Below are 23,651 nucleotides of genomic sequence, written 5' to 3' on the forward strand. Positions count from 1 at the left end.
TAGGCTAAATGCCCAGATAATCATCTTTGACAGCCAGCTTAGCTAGACTGTGGAATCAAGCCTCCTTGCAGGCAGCCTTGAAGACCAGAAGATACCCTGTGGTGCCCAAGGGGCAGAGATCTGGGTTTGCCAAGCTCTGGACTAGATGATCTGACACTATTTGATTGCCACCGTAGTGGCCTCCCTGCTGAGGGCAGTGCTCAGGTGCTTGCTTTATGAAAGGGTCGAGGCTTGCTGCCTCCAGGTAACAGGGTGATTTACGCTTTGCCTGACAGTCTCTATCTTCTGAGTTCAGGGTTGAGAAGAGCATCTGACAAGGGACAAGTAGCAGTCACCGGGGGTAGAGAGTGGCAAACTCTCTGGTATCTATGCAAGTGAGCAAAAGTGGAAGCATTGTTGGTGGGAGGTTCTGCTGCTATCCCAGGTCTGCTACAGGGCACAGCAAACTACTCGCCATGGTGGTACCAGCAATCATGCCGGGTGCATTGCCTTGGGTGCACTTGTGTCCTCTGGATCTCCAGACAAGGTGCCACTTTGAAAAAAAACTCACCCCGAAGCATCTTTCTGGAGCAGAAGGACTCATGACTTCTTCTCATTACAGGACAGACTGTTTGCAAGATCTGACATCTAATTCATATCAGAAGTGGTGGTTTGTAATGAGATGTAGATCTACTGACTTACAGCTGAGACTTTTCCACCTAAGTTTGTTTCTGAAATTTTTGAAAAAATGTATTGCCTGTTGGCTTTACTATATTGTTCATATCTCCCCTGGAGTGTTTTTAGGAGTCTAGGGGAAAAGGGAAAAACCCAACACCCTCCCCTACAACAAGCTTTTCAACTGCCAGCATCATCATGCTGAGAATGCCATGGAGTACATGTTTCATAGCTTCTTTGAAGATTCATCATGCTGCATCGCTCACTGATAGGCTCTGCTCTCTGGGAACAGTTCTCAGTTTTTGTATATTTGGTGGTATTCCTATCCAGAGGCTTACGAGTACGTCTATATTAGTAAATCTTTCCCCTCTGCAGAGGCTGGGGAGAGAAGTATGGCCCAGCTTCCAGCTGCACGGCTAAACACCCTCAACCCCAGGTGTAGGGTACCTCTGGCCACCTTCTCTAAAAGGGCCACTCCCTGGCCATGCTCTCTGAGCATAGTTTGAGTTCAGAAAGGTCAAAACCATGGCAGGCACCATGCTAGCCAGTTAAATGCTACAGGATTATCTTGTGCCAGTGGTTAAGGCTTATGTCCTGGACATGTCTTGTTTGTTACTACAGATTAAGTTACTATAAAGGATTCTAGATGTTTCAAAATCCATTTTCATGGCTTTTTGTGAATGTCCAAGTAGAGAATCTTCGTAAGAAATCTTGCCCTACCAAACTCATGTTCAACTTCAGTTTGCCAAAGCTGTTGTTACTCAGTGAACAACTGCGGTTTGTGATGTGCCTTGATCTCATTCACTTTCCTTGGATCAATTGGAGATCAAAATCAGGGAGAGTGGCTAATGCTAGTGGTGCATGAATTGCACGAATGGTATTTAGATATGGCCACAAAGTGGACACCTCTGGAGAATCAATGGAGGAAAAACACTTCCCCCAAAGCTTGATGTAAAGTGGATTGGGGATAACGCTCCTTTTTAAGCAGTGAAGTAGGAGAAGGAAATAGCTGGGCTTTACAATTCCCAATTTGCTGAGAAAGGAAACCTTTCTGACGTTTCAGACACTGCCAGGTCTTCTACTGCAGTTGCTCATGGTGTACTTCTTGCTGCCTTCAGCCAGTTACCGTCTCCTCTCCCATGGATTGGTTGAGACTGGAGGAGGGAAATAAATTGGAAATAGTTATCCTTCTTTCTTGGCAAGTTAAAGGTATGAGGACATGCTTGAGACATTTGCTTTTTTTTTTCTCCTTTGGCTGTTCTTCTCATATTCTCCTTCCTCCCTCTAACAGGAGCTGCAGGGGAAGAAGGATGGGAAAATTCACTGAATTTCTTCCCAAAGCAAAAATTAAAGGACATAGGAACCGAAAAAAAACCCCTTTGTTTCTCACTGCATGAATAGACAAGACATGGTGGCAGGCAGTCAGAATGGCAGCTAAGGTACTCACAGGCAGATGACTGTAAAGCTATCTGATTTATAAGGCAGCTTAACATAAAGGTACATTATGCACCATTCATATTGGGCAGGGGCTAATTGAATCCATATATCTCTGTTTACTCATATTCTGAGAAGAAAGCTTCATCCATTTGGATTCTGGCAAGGTGGCAAGTTCACTGCCTTAATTTCGTAACTTTTGCTTTGTCCATGTTCATAACTGCTTAACTGTAACAGAAGACAAAATGTCAGTTTGTGTCTTTACCTTTTACCCAGCTGCCGTGACTCATATGAGGCACACATTGCAATATGTATTACTTAACACAAGAAGTGTGTTCAAAGATCCTATTTTGAGCAGAATGGAAAGGTTTTGTCAGCAAAGTTCAAGGCTAATTGGTGTCCATTTAGAGAAACAAGAACAATAAATACTATTACTATGTGAGTTTATTAGTGTAACCTTGGAATGTCTCTGACAATTGCATGCACTTATTTGCTTCCTTCACTCTGCAGGCAAAACTCTGCAAACGTTCCCACACTACCGTTTGACAAGGCATAAATGTGGCACCTGCAAGGCAGAGATACAAACTGTTATCCTTGCAGGCTCAAGTTGTACTAAAGCCAAGGCTTGCTGCCATCTTGCTGATATATTTAAATGCCAAGCAGTTGAGAAGAAGAAACTGTTACTTCATCCATCTTCGTGACTGAATGCCCTTGCTTCTTTTACATCTTGTTTATTCATGAGTATTTGGAGACATTCCTCAGTGTGGGCTGTGTAGCTGCAATTTTGTCTCCTTGGAGTTTGCCTTCTGTCCATTTAGCTCATTAAACATTGTCTTTGCATTTAAGGCAATGTTGCTTATTACTCGGTTCAGGCCAGCCTGTCTTAGGGAAAAGTGTAGGAACTAAATGTAGAGGAACAAGCACAACACAAGAGGTGGGTGTACAAGATGCAAGGGGAAAAGGATGGCAAGAGCCGCCATTGAAATAAGCTCAAAGAACTGGGAAGGGAAAAATAGGGACAAGTATTGCTGGAAAGTAGGGTGGGGGAAAAGCTAAAACCAACCTCCTAAAATAGGAGGCTAGAGGTGATGAAAAAATATGAATTCCCTTATTAGTATGTAACATACTTGTCGGGCAGTTTCATTCTTGGGTGGTGAGACATGGCTGATTACCAGTGAGAGAGAATGAAAGGGGGAATGGGCTGTAACGGCTAAAGTTGCAGAGTAGAGGAGTTTGGCTCCCTTTCCGGTTAGCCCCATGATAACACTGGGAGCTCTCTGGTTTTCCATCCCTACCCATTCCCCAATGTAATCAGAGTGGCCCCAGCTCATCAAGCTTATTAGTTTCTCTTTGTTTCTCTTCAAACTCTTGTCATTCCCTCTAGAATTGTTACCAAATCTTGTAGTCCATGACTCTGAATATTTATTCATTATTTTACATCTAAGATTAATTTAATTCTTATTTCCAGCTATTTTGGAAAACCTGAATACACTTAAATAGATAAAATAGTCAAAATACCACACGCAATCTCCAGTGTAGTTAGTGGAGGCCTAAGGGCTCAGTATTGAAAAACTATAGGAGTGGTCCAAGACTGTCAGGCAGACAAGGAATTAAAATACCCAGATTTAAAGCATTTCACAGTTGTTTGCCTCCAAAGTTTAAAATTGGCTTACATGTACATAGTAGTATTTAGCCCCCATTTCTGATACAAGATACTGAGATAAGTTGGCTTCCTGGCTGAAGTGAGGGACAGCAATTGTCGTGCTCTTTCTCTGTGCTCTATAATCATGCCACAAGTATTTAAAGAGAATATTATGTTAAAAAAACCCCACAGCATAAAGTGTACCCATTGAAAGGCAGAGCTGTCTGCTCCCATTTTCTGCCTCAGCATGCAGAGCTGAAGCATGGTTGTGCTGCAGTGGGGAAGCTGCACTCCTGGAAGAGAGAAAGTATTCGCCCCAGACCAGGCGACAAGCTGGCCCCTCTCAAGCATGAGCAAACTCAAAGGCAGGCAGTGAACTGTGTTTCAAGAGTAACCTCAAACTATGCAGTGGGGCAAGGGAAGACATGGATACCTGTAGCACATCTTCATGGCACAGTGAGGAGCAGATGATACCTGCAGCTTTTACATGATTTGTGTCAGAGCTGGAAATGCAAGTGCTGGTACATCACATAAAGTTAGCGCCAGGTGACTACAGAAAATGGAATAGAGCTCTTGAGTAATGTGGCACGTAAAGGATGCAAAAATCAGTGAAACAGCTCCGGTTCTCATTGCCCCATGCAAACTAACAGATCCTTCACAATGTGAGTGTAGGCTGGACTGTTTCCCGTAAGGACGCCATCCTTTGGCGTCTTTACTGCTGTCTCTTTTCATACTCCCCATGTGATGGTGACTGGCAGGATTTGTCAGAGAGGCGAGAAATGGCCTTGAGCTTTCCCAGGCCGGGCATCACCCTGGTCTGTGTGTTGGTGCTTGAGCAGAGCAAGGTGGAGGGCTGGATCAGGTCGGCTGGGGACCTCTGTCCCACCTCACCTGTGTGGGTTGCTGTGGGCAATGTGCTGCTGCCTGGAATGGATGTGGAGGAGGCTTTTAGAACAACTGAGCTGTCAGTCCCCATCCCCGCATGGATGTACCAGGCTGTGGCCCGGTGAGGGCATTCAGTCTTGCTGGACGAGCCTAGCCACGTATGGAGGCTGACCTTCTAACCATATCTCTTGTGTGCCATATGTCTTTACTTGTATATGCCAAGACCCATCAAAGCAGCATGAAGTCTTTACCTACTTGCAGGTTCTGTCCCATTATATTTAGCATGTTAGTATGTTATAATGATGCTGTCCTTGGCACATCGAATACTGTCATGGTATTTTTATGTTCCTTTCCTGAATTAACTGCCTGGGCTGGATTCTGATTGTGGTTACAAGGAGCTGTTCTGGATTTAGGTGGTGTATATTGTAAGTGAAATCCAGCTGAGAGGCAGGATTAATATTACGCTTAGCTGAAAAGCACACACTTAACCGTACCCATAGAGAAGCCACAACTTGTCAGCTCTGGAATCATGATAAATTGGGCTGATTAGTGCTGGGAAAACAGGTTTTTTTGTTATTGTTGTTACCAAAAATGTGAAAACAAAACTTGCCACGAAAATAGCAACCACTGTTATTCTGGTACAGACAAAAACAATGCCAAATCAATGTCAACAAGTAGAAGAAAGATAATGAAATGTATGTTCAGCAAACAGTTTAATAGAAATGAAAGTTTATGCAACCAATAAAAAGTATGACTCATCTGTACTTCTTCCACCCCAACTGCAGACTGATGTTCCAAAAATCTTTCCCAGAATTAGTATGTGGGGAGTGTTTATAAGCTGAAGTCTGTTTATAAGTTTAAAGCTCAAAAGCAGGCAGCTAGCGCACAAGGGTTTTATTCTTTCATCCTACTCGATGTGTTATCCATAAAAAGGATGACCACTCAGTTCAAATGGTCTATAAATGGTCCATGAAGATTTCTGGCCTGTAACCCGACTGAAGTCATTCTCTCCTTCCTAATGGCATTGGATTCATTGGTCTGTATGGAAAGTGATGGCTGTGCAGCATATTTGCAGGCTGCTTGCGCAGCCCTGCCCACCACCAGAATAAACCACGTAGCTGCCAGGCTAGAGAAGGTTGTGCATTGGTGGGCTACAACTCGCTCAGGAGTGTTTCTGTCATCTTCCCACTGTTGTCCGTGGAGTCAGTGTATTTGTGGCTCTGTGCAGCCATCGGTAGTGATGCATTGATTGTTCAAAGCTGTCTTTTGTCTCTCTTATCCTTCCCTCTTCTAAGACAAACAGCTAGCACGAGTCTACTCCCTCAGCTCCTCATAAATTGCAGGTCACTCATTAACAGCCTTTTCATGGTCTGTTCCAAAAACATTGTTAGAAAACTTTATTTTAGTATCATTTAGCATCATTATGCAATTATTATGTTAGTCATGGAATACTATTTTTTTTGAATAACTAAACCACTAAGTGTTACAGTGAAAAAGATAACAATTGCACTCTTAACACCATGCTCCTAGGACGCTTCTGTTGTTGTTCTAATGCAGTGATGCGTGTAAGGGTTTTCTTTGTTGGAAACAAATGTGGAATATCAGAGGTTAAAAGACGTTCACTTCACTGATTCAGATGATAACAAATGGATACCGAAGACATCGGTCCTAACAGATCAGTTCATCAAGAAGTACTGATAAGCCATTGGCTAATGGAAGTTCTTCATTCTAATATGAAGTGGACAAACCAAATGATCATTTTTTTATGAGCTGTTTTCAATTGGTGAAGCTTCTAGTTTTTCACTTTCTAGAAGGAGCAAAAGCAATGCATCAGTGTAATGGAATGATAACTGCACAGTTGTTCCCCTGTGGGAGCAGTGATACGCAGAGATGAAACTTGGGTCTGGCAAAACTCACTCATTTATGTCATTGTCTCATGGTATCCTTATACATGCACTCAATGACGTAGTTTGTTTGTTTACTTAATATTGACCTTTTTACAAAGAAGACATCAAATTAAATAATTTTGGGTCCATTTTAAGTGATGTTTTGTTTCTTTTAGTGCAAGCAAGAAGAAAATATTTCTTCTTTTCTTCTTTAATATGAGCTTTTTACTGTCTGAGTAATCCCCTCCAAAACCATTAGTACAATGGGTTAGGCATACTCATGCCATCTGGCTCTGGTCAGATCAGGATTTGTGATCTATGAATATCTGGAAGGACAAAATCAGTAAAAGTGAAAGCTTTGAACAGACTTCGTTGACATTAGTTTCTTAACTTCCTTGGTTAGAAGATTATGTGGCTTGAAAGAGTGGGAAAGGTTGGGAAACTATATGAAAACAGAGCCAAAATAAATAAATCCAGTCCAACTGAGGTAAGTCTTCGTAGGTAATGCATCCGCACAGCAGGTGTATTTTATCTAAACCTCATAAATATTTTATACGATCCTTTGTAGAATTACTTGCATACTCTTAAGAAAAAAAAAAAAACAACCCTAATGCATCATTTATATAAAATAGATAATGCAGAATGGGGAAAGAACTGGCTTAACAATTTCACATGCAGAACACAGCAGGCCAACTACTGATTTATTGAAAAGTGACTTTTCCTGCTGGTGTAGAATACTTCTTCCATAAACATGATTCAACCAATGCCCAGTGAGCACCAAAAAGGTGGCACCAGGAGGGGTTGAAATGGGAGTCAAAGTGCAGCCAAAGGGGCTGTAGTAAGTGTCACCTCTAAAGATCTAGAGAAATGTCTGGGGTGGCTTTTTTGTGGTGTGGGATTGGTTTTTTTTTTAATATGTGGTTGAACTGATATTTCAGCAGTTGTGTGTAAGAGAGTAACTCTGTGAAGAAGCTAAGTAAACAGTCGTCTTCTGAAGGCACTGGCTTGAAATTTCCTGGCAAACATGTTCTGGTAAATAGGCCAACAGCAAACTGATCAAATCATGGTGGGTTTTTTAAAAAAAATGTATTGATTTTCCAATCTAAGTGACTTCATTGTCTATTTGTGTTCTTTCCAGGTAGTGGAATTTCATGAAATGAGTATTGAATTTCTAGGGTTTTGTACCAAATTCTTATGTGGCTTTTGGCATTGGTTAGTCCTGATGTGACTGTGATCCTGAATTTTTACCTGACTTCATGCCGGTTTTGATATATCTTTAAAACCTTTCTAATAATTGAGTAGATGGGCTGTTGTGGAGCACTCTTTGAAGAGACCTCTGCATGATATGGAGAGCATCTACTCTCCTTCCACCCCAAACAAGAAAATCCTAGGCATGAATATGTGTGACATAGTATTGGGAAATGGTTTGTGTTGAGTCACCACAGCAACTGATTATCTTAATATTTTGCTTCTGAGTTTGTCTTAACTCGATATTTCAGTTATGCCTTGCACGAAAACGGACTTAACTGATGGTGCAGTGGAACAGGTTGATCCATCCCAATGGCTGATCCATCTAATTGAATGGATCCCAATCCATCCCTGAGGTTGCATTTAATTGGTCCTAAGTGCAGTATATGAAAGAAGTTCTCAAACTGTGATATAATACTACTGTTGTAATGCAGGGCAATGTATCTTGGTCATCAAAACAACGATGCTTCCTGTAATGGTTAGAAACTGGATAGATACCTCAAAATATTTTAGGAATCCTCTAACGGATCTCCTTGCTTCTCATTGCAGAAGCCATCTCACAGAGACACAATATATATAGGTAGCCAGGACCTTCCCTTGGGATATCAAAGTTGCCCAGGCAGCAAATTAAAAAAAAAAGCACGATAATGCTAGTTTGTTTGCTTGGGAGCCCTCAAAGGCCAGGGTGCTTGTGCTGAGGGAAGGGCAATAGGGTATCTGAGGTATGACTCAGAGTTATGGACCACCAACTTTCCCCTTCTCTCTGTAGGACAGCAGGTAACCCAGTTTCAAAGGTTCACAGGTCATTTTCTCTGGCTCTGCGTCACACCTCTGCCCCGTTTTTCTTTTGTCCTTCCTGTGGTAGGAACAGCTCAACCTCCGGTTCAAGTTCCTTATTCTAGGAGGCAAAATCCAATTTTGCCTACCTTCTGAGAAGTCCTGAGATACCCCTGTTTATAGCCATGATTGTATGGAGCTAGAGAGCATCTTATGGACCTTGCTGTGTCTCTGGGGGTTCTCCATGTTTCTGATGCTAATTTGACAACAAAAGCTCAATGTTTTCTCTTAGCTGAAGTAAAAACTGGAGCTTGCCCCTGAGTATTTTTACAGGCATTGCTAATCATCTCTCAACACTTTTCCCCACAGGGGTTCCTTTGGAGCTATTTCTTGGGTATAAATGATCAAGTTTGCAGAAGACCTTGTAGTTGGAAAGGAAGTGAACAGAACCAGACTCTATAATGTCTGATTCTTTTCTATAAAGACCTGAAAAGAACAGAGTTTCTGCAAGTGAGAAGAGTAGTCAATTATTTGAAATTTTCCTCCTGGGGAGAAAGAGTAGTAAACACTGTTACACAAATGGGGGCAGGAATATAAGCAGTGACTGCACTGTTACAGCCTGGAGCTGTTTTTAAGTTGTTGCATTTTTATTGAGGCGATAGTGTTCTAACTTTTGGTGCTGCCTGTCCAGGGAAGTGTAACCCAATAGCATCTGGTCCTTTGCTGTGTACAGTCAGTGATCACTTTATACCCATTATTTCCTTTATACCCATTATATTAACGTGTCATAACAGAGCATCTACTGCATACGAGTTGCAATCTAATTTTATGTTCCTGATAAGTTTTTGTGTAGATAGAAGGGGGGGGGGAAATAAATAATCTAAGCTTCCTGGGAAAGTGAGATGCTGTCGTAGGGAAACAAATAGCAGCCCTGAAACTGTGGCATGAGCAGGACATCGTAACCAAGACATTTTCTGTGGATTTTTCTTCTCTTACCATGCTGCTCTGGAGCAGAGCACAGCGCTTGTGCTCAAAGGCAGCACTGTCACTAGCTTGCTTTACCTTTCTTTGCTGTTTTTCTTTCTTCCCTTCCTCTCTTGTTTATTTGGGTTGGAGCTTGTTTGAAGCAAGAACTGTGTTGATGCAAAATCTAGCCTGTGGGTCTCAAACTTTACAGGAGACTCAAGAGGCTGTTTGTAATTATAATTCTAATTTTCTACATAATTCTGTTTTCTTTAAATTTTTCTCACTTTCATTTGCAAAGTCCTTGGAGAGGTAAAACCAGAAAGCTGAACCATGTCTTTTTTCTTTTTGGACCTTACCCTGGCTGAATTTATTCTGGCTCTGCTCCCGTGCAGGCCACTGGTAGGCTCTTAACCACTTTGGTAATCCCAAACCAGTTTAAACCCATTTGAGTTGGAAAACAGACCATCTCAGAAGGGAAAGCAACCAATGATAGCACACAGCGCCAGTCCTCGTAGGGAGCAGACGCCAGGCGGGACCCTGAGCAGCACAGAGCACCCCTGTGGGCAGCGCAGGGCCTGGTGCTGCACCCGCTGGGGAGCCCTAGGGATCTTGAGGATATAGGCTATAATGATATAGGATATAACACAGCATTGCAGACCTGCACAGGTGCAGACAGTCCTGGTGCTCGGCAGGTGCCTATCTGGAGACATTGGTGATAGCTGAGCTGTTGCTCTGATTAGCAGAAACACTTTTGGAAGGCTGGTATGAGTTTAACAAGAACTTAAAAACATTGGCTTGAATGGATTTTGGTCAGGGTTAGGTCTGATTCAATTGCCCTTTTGCAGTCCCACCAGGGAGGCATAGAGACTGCTTTCTGACCCTGGGTGTAGCAAATAGCACGTGCTCTGGCAGCAAATTCCCCTGAGGGAAGATCTGAACATGAGGCCCGAGGACAGTGCTTGTACGTTGTCATGGCTCCACGTGCCAGGAGTGCTCTGGCTGTCCGCAGTCTGTTCCGTGTTCCCCTGATCACCTCGACGCTGCCAGCCCTTGTCATGGCTTTGAAATAGGGTAAGCCCTTGGCTTTTCTTAGCTCTTCAGCTTGGGCTGGTGAGCCCAGCATACCCATTAGCTTCATTAAACAATTTTAATTGCAGACAAGGGTTTAACCCTTCATAGAAGCCTCAGTCCTTTGGCACAAAGAGCAGCCAGACAAGTGAGCTTTTCAACAGTAAACAAGATTATCCTCATCTCTGCAGAACAGGGCACACAGCAGGAGAGCCATGATTCGGTTAGCAAAAGTCTGGCTCAGACTTGCACCGCATCTCTGTTCCTGAGCTGGTTTTCAAAAGTGCAATGTCTCTGGTATCTGCAGTATTCAGATTCCCTGAGAAACTCTGTGGTTCCTCAGACTTGCTGTCAACCTTTTTTAAGAACCTGGAGTCTTTCAGGTTCCCTGCAGGAGCCTTCCTGAGAAGGTAATACATTGCTGGGGGAGCTCCCCCTGTTTCAGCCTCAGTCCCAAGACTCTGGAAATAGGCCAGAGCCTACTTTTTAGCAATACTTTTTGCCAATTTTCGTTGCTGTCGGGTCCGTGGAGGAAGTAACCTAATTCATTCTTCTTTAGGTTGTACCAGTCATTTCAAGCACTTTTGATCAGTAGAGATGGGGATGAATTAAAGCTGGAAAAGATGCCCTTTTATTCGCTACTTTAAACAGACCTCTTAGAAGTAGTCTGCAAGCCTCCAGAGTCCATTGAACTCAGGTTGAAAACAACTGTTTATCACTATACACGCAATTATGGGAATTGTGGCAAACACATTATAATATATTTTCATATTTTCCATATAGCTATTAAAATCCCTTTCTCTAGTCAAGATCAGCATGCCCATAAATTTAAGTCAGAAGGTTTTTTTTTTTAATGTAGAGGCATTAATGTGTTCAGTGATGCTGCAAAGCATCTGCAAGGTGCTGCATATTCTACTTCTGTCACTTGTCAGCCTTATCAGACCTGTGTTGGTTCACTATCCATAGTTCATGACCTGGGGACCTATTTTCTACTGAATGAAGCACATTTGAAAAATACATAAAAGATCCTCAGTCTCTTTGTTATTGTGAACTCTGAAAATAAATGTTCACTTTTAAACTCCAACTGGAACGCTCAGTGATGCTCCACATTAAATTCCCATCCAGAAAAATATTAAGTGGAAGCTCCAATGAGCATAAATTTAAATGCAAGTTCTATTTCCCTGGATTTGAAGCAAATAATGTTGTTTTGGTTCATATTAAAGGAATTCTTTTGTTGACACTCATACAACATATTTTGTGGTGAGCTGGAAATATGAGCAAACAACAAAGGCTGTAGGGTGGACAAAATAAATGATAGAAAAAGCTGAATAGGAAAAGGTTGTGCCATTGAAAAACAGTAAGTTTGAGATGTTTATTAACATCTGGATGCTGTTTGTGAAGAGATGGAATGATGGCTGATGGGAGTTTGGAAGGGAAAGAAACTAGAAAGGCATTGAATTTCTCATGCCTGTTTTCATGCAGACTGAAGCAGCACTTGACTGAAGTGGTGCATTTTACAATATATGAAGCAGCAACAGAACAACTGTAAAAATGATAGTGATGGAAAAAGGTGAGGTGGTTTTACGCTGCTTCTCTCTTAAAGTGAGATGGAACATGTTACTTAGCAAAAGAATGTGCTAAAGATTATGCAGTCTCTCTTATGGGAGGAAAACACCCTTCCCGTTCAAAGGTTTCTTTGGACTTAGGGATCTATTTCAGCCTGTGAGTCAACATTTTGTTTTGCTTCCTACTTGATGGAAAAAAAGCAGTTAAAAAAAAAAAAAGATAGTAAGAAGTGAGGTCACTACAAGCAGAAGTATTGCTGATATTCCTTCTAGCCAAAGCTCTGGAGCAAGGTGAGATACCAGTAGAGGTGCATGGACATCACTACTTGAGTGCAAAATACAGAGGAGGAGAAAGCTTGGCAAGATTAGATCCTTAGGGAGTATCTCATGTCTGTTACTGTCTGCTTCTCTACAAAGTCAAGTCAGAAAACATTTGACGTCTCTAGAGTTGTTGAACACTTTGCTAACCAGGGACATATTATAAACATTACAGGAGAAGAAGAGATCACAAAGGGCTGGCTCCAACAACATCTAATTCTGCATATCTACATAGTTACAAAAGGAGAGCTCATAAACCTTAACTTTGGAAATGCATTCAATGTGCCTTCACTGCAAGCCCCTCAAACTGCAAAACTATATGAACATAAAATTCTTCTGTCTAAGCACCATTTGACGTTAACTAGTATGTTTTTATGCTGTCTGCCTCGTCTTACCATTCAGAAATGCCTTCAGTTGATGGTTGAAATCCTGTCCCTATTGAACTCAATGACAGACTCCTGTGCATTTCAGAAGGGACAGGATTTCACTCCATATACTTTTGCAATGGAGATTAGGCTGTGATGCTACCCATATAATAGATTTGTTGTTTCTTGAATCAGCCATAATTTTTTTTTGCCTATGAATCATCACCAAATCAAAATAAAAATGCAGTATGCATAAAGAAAATAGTAGGGAAAAACGTGAACTTTAAAAGCAAAATCCAAAAGGTTTCTATATGCTAATCATCCACAAGGGTCGTCTTCTCTTTATTTATGACTGTAGTTTAGATCAGTGTTTTTTTATCCCAAACTACTACTACTATCTGTACTGATGGAGTAGGTTCCTTTTCGTACCTAGCACAGTGAACAGGATATAATAGCAGTCTCCTTCACATCAGTGTGCAATACCAAAGCTGCAAAGCTCTGTTGCCCTGTTTTGACAGACAAAACCTGGAGGAAAGGGAGAGTATTTTTCCAGCTTGGAACATGATGTCTTTCTTCTATGTAACATGATGCCTTGTTTCTGTTTTTCAAAAATGCAGGTTTGTGCCAAAAATGACAATTTAAAGGGCAACACTGAAAGGAGTCATCACTTTCTAGATACATATGTGCCTATAAGCAACGACTTAGTCTGCAACCATCTTTTGTAAACATTGCTTTCTATTATGAGCAGTTCTAGATGTCACTGGCATAGTGCTGAGAAAGAAGCATTTCATCCAGCAGACTTTCACTTGATAAACTGCGTGGCATTGTACAGGGGAGGGAGGAAAGAGGATGTTCCCTCCAGAAGAGAGATGCTTTAACTCTGAAGGTTTGTTTTGCTTTAAGGGAAGCCATCCTTTCCCCTTTTCTGTATTTCCTCTTCCCAGATTTAAGTAGACCATACTGATCTCTCGTGAATAGTCTCTGCTCTTGTTGTCCATAGTTTTCCTTCTCTTCCTAGTCAACAGTCCTTACAGGATAGGAATAAAATGCATAACAGGCAGGAGGAGTTACCACAGAGGCAAAAATAGCAACCTCATTTCCCAAGATGTGATACACAATCATTTGGCTATTGCCTACCCTCTACCATTTCTCTCTCCTTTTGGGCTTAAGATATGTAGCTGTTATGCAGATAGCTTGTACTGAGCATTTCACTGCGTGGTGCATGCAGCTTGTTTGTTTTTATTCAGAGTGTGATTCATTCAGTGTTTTATGAGGTTTTGGTGCATGCCTTGTGCATGCACCCCCATGAATTATGTCCCTGTAGGAATGTTGTCTATTATTAGCTCTGCAGAGTAGACACTGTGACTCTTTGGGAGGTTGCTGTGATAAAGAGCCTTATCACAGAAAGGTCATGTGCTATTTCTATTAACTCTGTTGATGCAATTGAGAAAAGGTTATAGCCTAACAAACTGAGGATGACACTGGAGCTGGAACTTCTTAATCCTATCCCTGAGAGTAATATCTCCAATAGCCTTGCAAAGATACACAGGGCCAGATCCTGTAAAGTGTTTTGGTACTTAAATCCTACCAAACTCGGACTAAATGAAATCAGGAAGCATTTGGGTACCTTTGGTGTATCTGGTCTTCTAAGCCTGTATCCGCTTGTTGAGTGGGATGTGTAATACTCATAGCAGCATTGTTAGAATCAACCTATAAATATGGTTTGGTTGTTTTTTAAAGATATCTTAAAGAGAATGTTGCTTTCAGTGCCAGACATCGGTGTTAAGATTTAATTCCCCTGTCATATTTTCTGAAATTTCCTAAAAATGTACCTAAAAAATAATTATTTGATCTGTTAGGAGATAGTGAAGTGCAAGCATAAATAATCCAGAAATACACAGAAAATGGTGGGTCTCTGGACTCCAGTGTTGGTTTCTCTGACTCAGGCTGTTGTATGCCAAGTTTACTTTAGATCTTTTATTTAAATATGTATCTGTGTCTACAGTTATATGGAGCTCTGCTTGTCAGTTTAGAAACTCTGCAATTGAATGTTACAGAATCCATACAGAATCCACATCACTTTCACAGCAGTTTGTGGCAGGAATCCCTTGAGAAATGGTTGAGAGAACATAAGTTTGTTGCCAAATAATAATGTTTAGTGACTCAGAAACTGCCATCTGTTATATAGACTCTTAATTCGAGTTCTGCATATTGAAATAGGCCCTGAAACATCTGCAGGTTTCCTCTTGATGTTTGGGTAAAAGCATCCATCTAGCTGGAATCTCCCACCCCCTCCTCAACCCTTCCCCCACAGATATTTACTTATCATGGCTGTTTAGGGCTTTTAACCTATCATAGCATACTGTCAACCATATCCACTCTCAAAAATATCTCTGATTTCATGCTCTTAAACTTATGCTTTGTTCCAGCCACTATAGCTCAATATTTCTAGGGTGTTCCCAAGGTGAAAAGTATGCTCTTAAAGACTTTTGAAATGCTGAGGGGGAATGAGAGTTGTACCACCTGTGTGGGTAATACCTGAAGCACCATATGCTCCTGTCCAAGTTAGAACATTTGTCAAGTAAGCAGGTTCCTATTGGGCATCTGGAGTCACTGCAGCAGCCTCGTGCACATCCCGTGCTGCTGTGCACCGGGGAAGCTGTTGTGCAGCCCTCTACGGAGCTGCTGTCTATTCACTTGGTGTTGGCCACCTGCTCTATGCCTTGCTCTCTGGATGCACCTTTGAAGATTGTGTCCCCCTGAAAATGTGCTGCAGGAGCAGAGTAAGACACAAAGGGTCTTGTAAACTGCTCTTCATCCAATTTGACTCCGAAGTCTTCCCATGTTTTGTAGTAAAAATTCGGACTGATGTCTCTTAATCTTCCCACCCTCCCTGCTGCTTGCCACTTTGCGTAGCACAGAATTAACCCTAATCCCAGCATTTGAGAAATTCTGAAGGAGCAAAGTAGGCCACTGCATTAAATGGTATGGTGTTTTGGTAGCACTGTCTCTCTCACACTGTTGTGGTCTGGTGTGAAGTATCCAGAACTAGTCCCTGTGCACAGGGATCTTCTAGGCAGGGGTGAGTCACAGGAGCCTACTGAATAGTCAGCATGGCTTGACTTTCATCTTAGATTTTCCTTCTTTTGGGGAAGGTGGAGAGGGAAGAAGGCAAGGGACAAAGACTGGAAGCTGAAAATAACATGAGACCTGACAGAGAACTGTGCAACATAGCTATGAAATACAGATGTGAATGGAGGATGTATTGATGCATGGTTTGTGAAGCCTGTTACACACTGTGTTCCTTTCAGATAAGTAGCCATAGATGAACATTAGAGGAAGCGACAGTTGTATAGTTTTGTTGCTTGGGCTTATTTTTATACACTGAAAATGAAGCTCAAGGAATTGAGAGAGAACTCCAAATCAAAGGTCAGCCACAGGGAATGCCTTTCCATTTGTTTATTCTGTAGTTGTTCCAGTATGTGTAAAGACATTGTAGTCCAGGAAAATGTCCTAATGCATTTATGTGATATGATACTGGCTAAGGATAGGAATAATCTACAGCAACACATTAGCTTTAGCCAGAAACTGACCTCGTCTAAATATTACCACAAGATTCAAGTATCTTACCAGAAGAGTGGCTATGAATAAATCTCTTCAGAAGCACAGAACAGAGAGATTTTGCATCTGATGTTACAGAGAAATAAGATCCCTATAAAGAAGTAAATTCCGTCTGGAGATAGATTCCCTTGTGGACGAGAGCAATGATTCCTCTAAAACAGCTTTACATAACAGTATGCTCACTTAGATACAATTTTTTTTTTTTACTACTCATTATGCAAAAGGAGACATTGTTCAATTAATTCAAAGTTATTCACATTTTTAATTCTTTGAATTCTTAATGATGGTGATGACTCATGGATTAAACATCCCTGAGAAGCTTTCACCTCTGTCTTACCATTGAAAATCCAGATATATGATCCATGTCTTTCCTCTATTTGCTGGTGGCATGTGTCCGGTGTGGGCACGCTGGGAGGCAGATGTTTAAGCAGCTGGGGCTGGTTTCCTTTGAAAGCACAGGTAGAGGGAAAGATGCAGGAAGAGGACTGAAACTGGGACAGAAGAACTTTTTCTGGCCAACTCCTGATTGTGCTTACCCTAGGAGGAGTTGCTGGTATGGCTATAGCTTTTAAACGCAAAAAGGCCATAGACCAGGAATTAGATGCACGTCCGCTCTCATTTTCGTCAAGGGCTGATCATGGCGTGTGGATTATAGATTAATTCATGGATTAATTTATGCTCAGCCAGCGCTCAGATTAGTTCAATGTCTTTGCATCAACATTTAGTGTGGAGAAGTAGAACTGTTTCAGTCCATAATATAGCACCTAAAACTGCCGTGGTACCAGATGATTAAAAAGTGGCAAATGTGACTTCAATATATAAAATAAATTTTCAGGAGGGTCTGGGAATTAGTGACCAGTAAGTAATGTCTGTATCAGGAAAACTATGGAAAGCATAGTAAAAAGTAGACACATAAGGAGACACATAAATAAGGTATGACAGGAAAGAGTTATCATTGCTTTTCTAGAAGGATCTCATCCCTTGCAAATTTATTAGAGGTTTTTCTAGAGTAGTTACTAGCATGTGAAAAGTCGATATGGTGGGTCTGAATTTCCAAAACAGCTTTTGCCAAACACTTGAAAAGGAACAAAACTACTAAGCAATGCGATTGTCCTTGTATGAGTCTAACTCATTAAGAAACAGGAAGCAGAGAGGTGTGCCACCTGGGATGCTCTGCAATATCCAAGACATCTGCACGAAGTGACAGAGGTGACCTGGGATTTAAGGGAAACGTGCTTGTTGGCACCATACAGGCTGTGCCGCACACAAAATTACATGAGATGTTTTTCTTTATACACTGAATCTCACTCAAACTGTAGGAATGGATAAGGAGTTTTCACAGGGAAAGAGATCACTGGAGTCTCCTGGAGATCAATACTAGAGCCAGCACTGCCCAAATTGTTCATGGGTGATCCAGCAAAGGGGGATAGAGAATGATGAAAGGAAGTTTCAGAGAAGAAACAGAGCTTACTTCAAAATGGTGTGGAAAGATCACATTTCATAACTAGATGATAAAATGCCATCTGACACTTACTGTTGATAAAAGCAAAGTAATACACTTTGGAGAACAGCCTTAATTTCACATATACAGTGATAGGCTGTGAAGTAGATATTAGTAATCACAAAAGATCTTGAAGTCACTTTGGACAGTTCTGTGAAAATGCCAGTTGAGTGTGCAGTGAGGGTCAAAGAGGCAAAAAGAGTATTAGATGGTGTCGGGAAAGGAATAGAGTAGAAAAACAGGAGAAACAGTTGTGCTGCTGTAAGAGCCAATGGTGTGTCCACCTCATGAATCCTCCATTCTCAAAAAGGATGAGTAAAGAAAAAGCATACAAAGAGGGAAGGCAGTGATGATCAGAGATATAGAATGGCTTCCTTTCAAGGAATGACTGAATAGATTACAGCTCTTCAGCATGAAAAGGAAATGACTAGGAGGGAAGAATATGATAAAGAGCTATCAAATAAAGAGTGGCAGAGAAGGTAGACAGGGAACAGTCATTCACTGTTTTCTCTATTTCATCTTGTTACATGGTGCCAAGTGAAATAACAGGTTCAAAAGTTCAGAATAGGCAGAGGAATTTTCCTCCATGATCCATAGTTAAGTTCTGGCAGCCTTTGCCACAGAGCGCTGTGGGGTCCAAAACTCTACTCAGGTTCAAAAAGCAACCAGACAAGCTCATAGAAGAAAATTTCATTAGCAGCTAGGATACATGAGCGTATGCTTCTGGTTTGAGAAGTCCTAAAGCCATTGATTGCTGGGAGTGCATTCTGGCAAAGCATCGCTGTGTGCTTAGCCTGTTCTTATAGTCGAACTTCAGCATCTCTTACTGGTCCCTGTCCAAGAAAGGATACTGAGCTGGAGGATACAGCACTCTGGCCTAGTATAGCTATTCTTACCTTTCAAACACATGTCTTGTTCCCTGTGAGGAAAGTGCCTATTTGATTCAACTGCTCCCCCGAGACACAGGTGATAAAAACAATAACTTGCTGCATCTGGATGTGAATTAAGCTTAAATCAGCAGTGTCCCAGTTTCCCATTATGCAAACCTGGTCATATTGTAAAGTGCTGTGAGACTGCGAGCAGGTAATACAAGCAGTACAGGATATTGATGCTAATTCTTACCTACTGTTACCTTTTTTGAATGCTGCGTTTCTCTAAAAAGCTGCAGTCTTCCCATCTTCTAGTGATCCTCAGACAACTCTTGAGCTACTTGTGGTTTAGCTTGGTGTGAAAGTGAGCTCGTCAACCAGAAGTGGAGGAAGATGAATATCTTTTAGACTTAATTTGGAGCTCTGTTAACCCAGTTGAGAGAAATACTCCCTTATTATACACATTTTAAAAAGGGGGGAGGGTGGATGAAAGCAATGTCTTTTTAATTTTTTTTTGCTTTTCTGCAATGTGAGCTTCATAATCCCCATAGTGTTAACCTTGCTATCAGCTATTAACTTCAGATGTTATAATTTGAAATAATTTTTCTCCATTTATGTTTCCTGACCCTCCAATTCTTCAGTTTCTGGTGCTTTTGTGGTATGGCACAAAGCTCTCCAACTTCTCACTTGCTAAAAAACAAGCTGGCAATTATTAATCCACTTCAGAATAAAATTCTAGCTTGCATAGGTTTGTGTAGTTACCATAATCTTTTTCAAACAGCAAACATACTGTAGAGTCTAAATGCCGAAAGAAGATGTCACTACTAAGACGTAGATAAGATGTTATCAAGAAACTAACGGTTTCTTCATATAGGTGTTGCTTGGACTACCTAACTGGGGAATTTCTTGGGGAAAATTGTTAACAAAATGCTCGCTGCTGTTGTCTGGTTCCCTTTCTCTGCCATAAGCAATGTGCAAAACAGTCAGTTAGGAAATGGCCCTATGTCCACCAAATTTCCATAGGCATAAATGACAACAAACCCACCCTATCCTCCCTGGTTTTTTTTGGTTTTGGGGTTGGGGTTTGTTTGGGCTTTTTTTGAGTGTAGGTAATTTTAATGAGTTAGAAATGTTTTCTCAGAGGAAGTTAAAATCCAGATTAAAGCAGGTGTCACATAGGCCACAAATAAGTACAAAGCCAAGTTAAAATACTTTGGGTTTTTTTCACACTTCTACAATATTTTTCTTGATCCTGGACAGTGATGGTGGAAGGCTAATATGGCAGAGATTTAATGGTAGAGTGAACTCAGTGATCGTCAGTTATCTGAGTTCAGAGCCCTGCAGAAGTAAACAGAAGCATTCATTCCCTGGGACCGTGAGGGCCACTGGGACCATGAGGGCCAGAGCCTGTTATTGTGAGTTTGTATTATCCATATTTTGGGGGGAAACTTCTGCCTTTCTCCTATTCCTATTAATGCACTTAAAGGAGAAGAGACGGGAACTGTCACAGGATTGGCTTCTTTGAAAAGCAGCGATCTTGTATTTAGTCACTGCTTAAGGATATTGAGTATTTTGGGGAAAAACAAACCTACCTCAAAACTGTGAATTCATTTGGAAGAAAAGAAACCACTGAGTAGGAGTATTCACTCTTAAGTCAATCATCTCAAGAACAACAACTGAGGATTTGGGGATAGAATTTCATTATTGTTATCGCAAACTCATAGATGGCACAATAAATAAATTGTTCATTTGATGCTTTTTCTCCCTCACTTTCCAGAGTAAGCGAGAAAGTTTCTTGAGAATCTAGACAATAGGCTTTGAAATGAGGTGGCCTCAGGAAAGGTATGAGTTAACTGTCCTCTTTTATGTCTGTCATGGATGGCAGAAGAGTGGTTGGAAAATCTAATGGAAATAAAATGTCTGCTCTGCTGAAGATGGAAAATATAAGCATGGACAATCAGTGTGTTATTTGCTACTTGACTGCTGTGGTTAGATGGGATTGCTCACTAGGGAAGGTATATATTGAATAGTTTCACAGTGGCAAGAGGGCTAATTATGTGGGAAGTGTCTTAGAGCAGAACAAAATGCTGCAAACACCCTTGCTGTGCCGTCACCCTCACCAAAGACAAAACCAAAAATCCTGCCTGTTTCTCAGCGTTTCTTCGTCTTCTTGATTAAAGTGGCTTTCATTATCAAATCTGGGATGAAAAACAAAGCGGTGATCAACGTAATGAAATAACACCCGCAGACACCGCTTGCCGTTGTGGTCTTGTGTTCGAGGCAAGGGCTGGGACTGTCATGGCCCTGGTGGCACCAGCAGGGCATCACTGGCCATGACCAGCCCCTCTGGGGCCTCCCCATGCCCTACCTGGTTTTACCCTGATTAGTTAACTTTTCTTTGAGAGAGGAATGGTAATTTGGAAGAGAGGAAGCGTTTTGGCTTGCATGCTGGGAGAAGAGTCCCAGTGGTTAAAGAATCAGGGAGCAGCCCTGAGCTGGTTCTGTTGCCACCCCCACCATGTTGCCGCCACCCCAAAGGATGTTCCTATGCGGTGACAGCAGCTGCGGGCCCTGTGGAGTCAAGAGGCCCTAGGTCCCACCGGAGCATGCACCAAGGGACTCGGGCCAGCAGATCGGATGCTGCAATGGCAAGAAGATCTAGGTGGACACCAAGGCCTGATGGGGATGAAAACAAACATGGAGTCTGAACAATTCTGTTGTAGCTGTGTCCCATTCTGGCTACATCTGCTTCTAACAAAAGCAGTACATTTTCTCCCCTCCTTTCTTTTGTTCTGTGCTTGCCCAGGGCAAGGAGCATCTCTACCCTCCTTCTCTTGCAATTGTGGTAGAAACAGCACACTGGACACCCTGGGTCTCTTCCTCAGCATTTGTCCCAGCCCAGGTTTGTCCTTTCCTCTGGCTCGGGACATTCAGCCCTGGGATGCTCTGGTCTCTCCTTGGGCAGGTAAAAGTCAGTCCAGGTGGTCTTAGTAAGACTGTGTTTCAGGGTCTTTTCTCTTCAAAGTGCTTTAGAAACAACAGGCGCTGCATCTTCTCTGAGCTTTGCTTTAGTACCGACAAGTTAAAATTCCTACAGGAGGAAACTTGGGTAACAACTCCCCAAAGTCATCCCTGGTATCTCCATGGCACATCTAATAACGTCCTGGCATGTTAGAATGTACTGTGTTTCAGCCTGAATGTGGATAAAATGTCCTCGATAATGGAAGTCCAAATATTTGTTGTTGAGAGTAGCCAGCAAATTGACAGATCATACTGTGCTGGCACAGCCATCAATAAATCTCTGTATTGAATCTGGATATGGCAGTTTTTCATTAACTTTATTATTTCCCAGAAAGTTCACACAGGAGGGCTCAAACCTATTTTCCTTCTGTCCCAAAGGCTCCCAATAGCTTACGGCTCCGGCCTTTGTCTTGTATTTTTCTCCTGTTTACCCCTCCACCAGTTTGGACAGTGAGACAAAGTTATTCATTTACAGTGCCTTTATAGCCCAGTGCTATTTTTGTGATTCTATAGCAACTAAAATTCTTGAAGAGGATGTGGGAATTTTCTGTCCGATTTTTTTTGACAAATATCTGTCACTTGGTTTGCCTACTCATTCCCTTGTTACTGCCTACATAGCCTTCAGTTCTGCCCTGGAAAGAAATTGAAAACTCACAGAGGCAGGAGAAAACCTACTTGTTAGTGCTAATATTTAGAAGCTGGGGGTGTATTACACAATTCAGTGGCTTCATGGGGAGCAGCTTACGACGTTTCTGTTTCCCCTGCCCCTCGCTCCTGTCCCTGTTCTGTGCTTCATCGTTGCTCCTCAGTTTTACCAGTGAGATTGTTAAAAAATAACTTTTTCTTGATGCTTTACCTCTGAAAGAGATGGCAGATAGAGAGTAGCTTATATCTGCCAGGCCAAACAAGCTCAAGCATATGGATCCAGTGGCGCAATGCGAGATAGCAAACTGCTTTGTCAGCTCCGGACTGGATTCGCTCCCTGAAGCTATTGAGGGCCCATTGTGCCAAGCTCTGTCCATACACACATCCCTGGTGATCCCTGACCAAAGCGCACGCAGTAACTGCACATAACCAGAGACAACCTACTATCAGATGAGAAGGTGATAGGTGAAATGACCAGTTAGGCTGGTTGGACAGTCACTGCATACTGACTGCATGTCACCCAGTAGCTAGATGTTCCACTACCTGTGCAATGATGTTGATGGTGTTGTCCTATAGGTAGGCACTAGTTGAAGCCAGAAAAGACATCAATGAGATTGCTAGGATGTCGAAAGGAAACAACGTATGGTGAGAATGAGATCTGTCACTTCAGGTGCAGGTATGTGGGTGTTATTCTGTACCCACGTTCTTAGGCTGAGGATATTATTGGTACAGAACTAGTGATGGAGATACTTATTTTTGCCTATATCTGAGTAAGTCTTTCTGATGAAGACCTCTCTGTGGTGACATATGGTGTCATTGTTTGGCAGATTGCAGAGCTCACCACTTTGGGGCAGGAAAACATAAAATCTGCTTGTAACTGAAGCTAGTGCAGATGGTTGGATTGCTTGGGTAGCCTTACATGGAAAAATGTCGTTTCGTGTCTGTGAGACCATCTTCTTGTGTGCTCACAGGGGAGGTTGGGTGTGTTGCTTTTAGTGGACCTGCTTTACCTTCAGGTGGGTGTCAGGCAGCCATCAGCTGTGACTGCGGCCTCAGCAGCTCGCTGCTCTGCCTGTGGCTGTGCTCCCTGACTCGGATCCAGAGGGTCTCTCTAGACTTCTTTCTCATTCCTGTGAGGGGCTGAGTAGCTCTCGATCACTGTTTCCCACTTAACTTTGGTGTTAGA

The sequence above is a fragment of the Calonectris borealis genome, chromosome 2, assembly GCF_964195595.1.
Source record: "Calonectris borealis chromosome 2, bCalBor7.hap1.2, whole genome shotgun sequence".
Taxonomy (NCBI): Eukaryota; Metazoa; Chordata; class Aves; order Procellariiformes; family Procellariidae; genus Calonectris; species Calonectris borealis.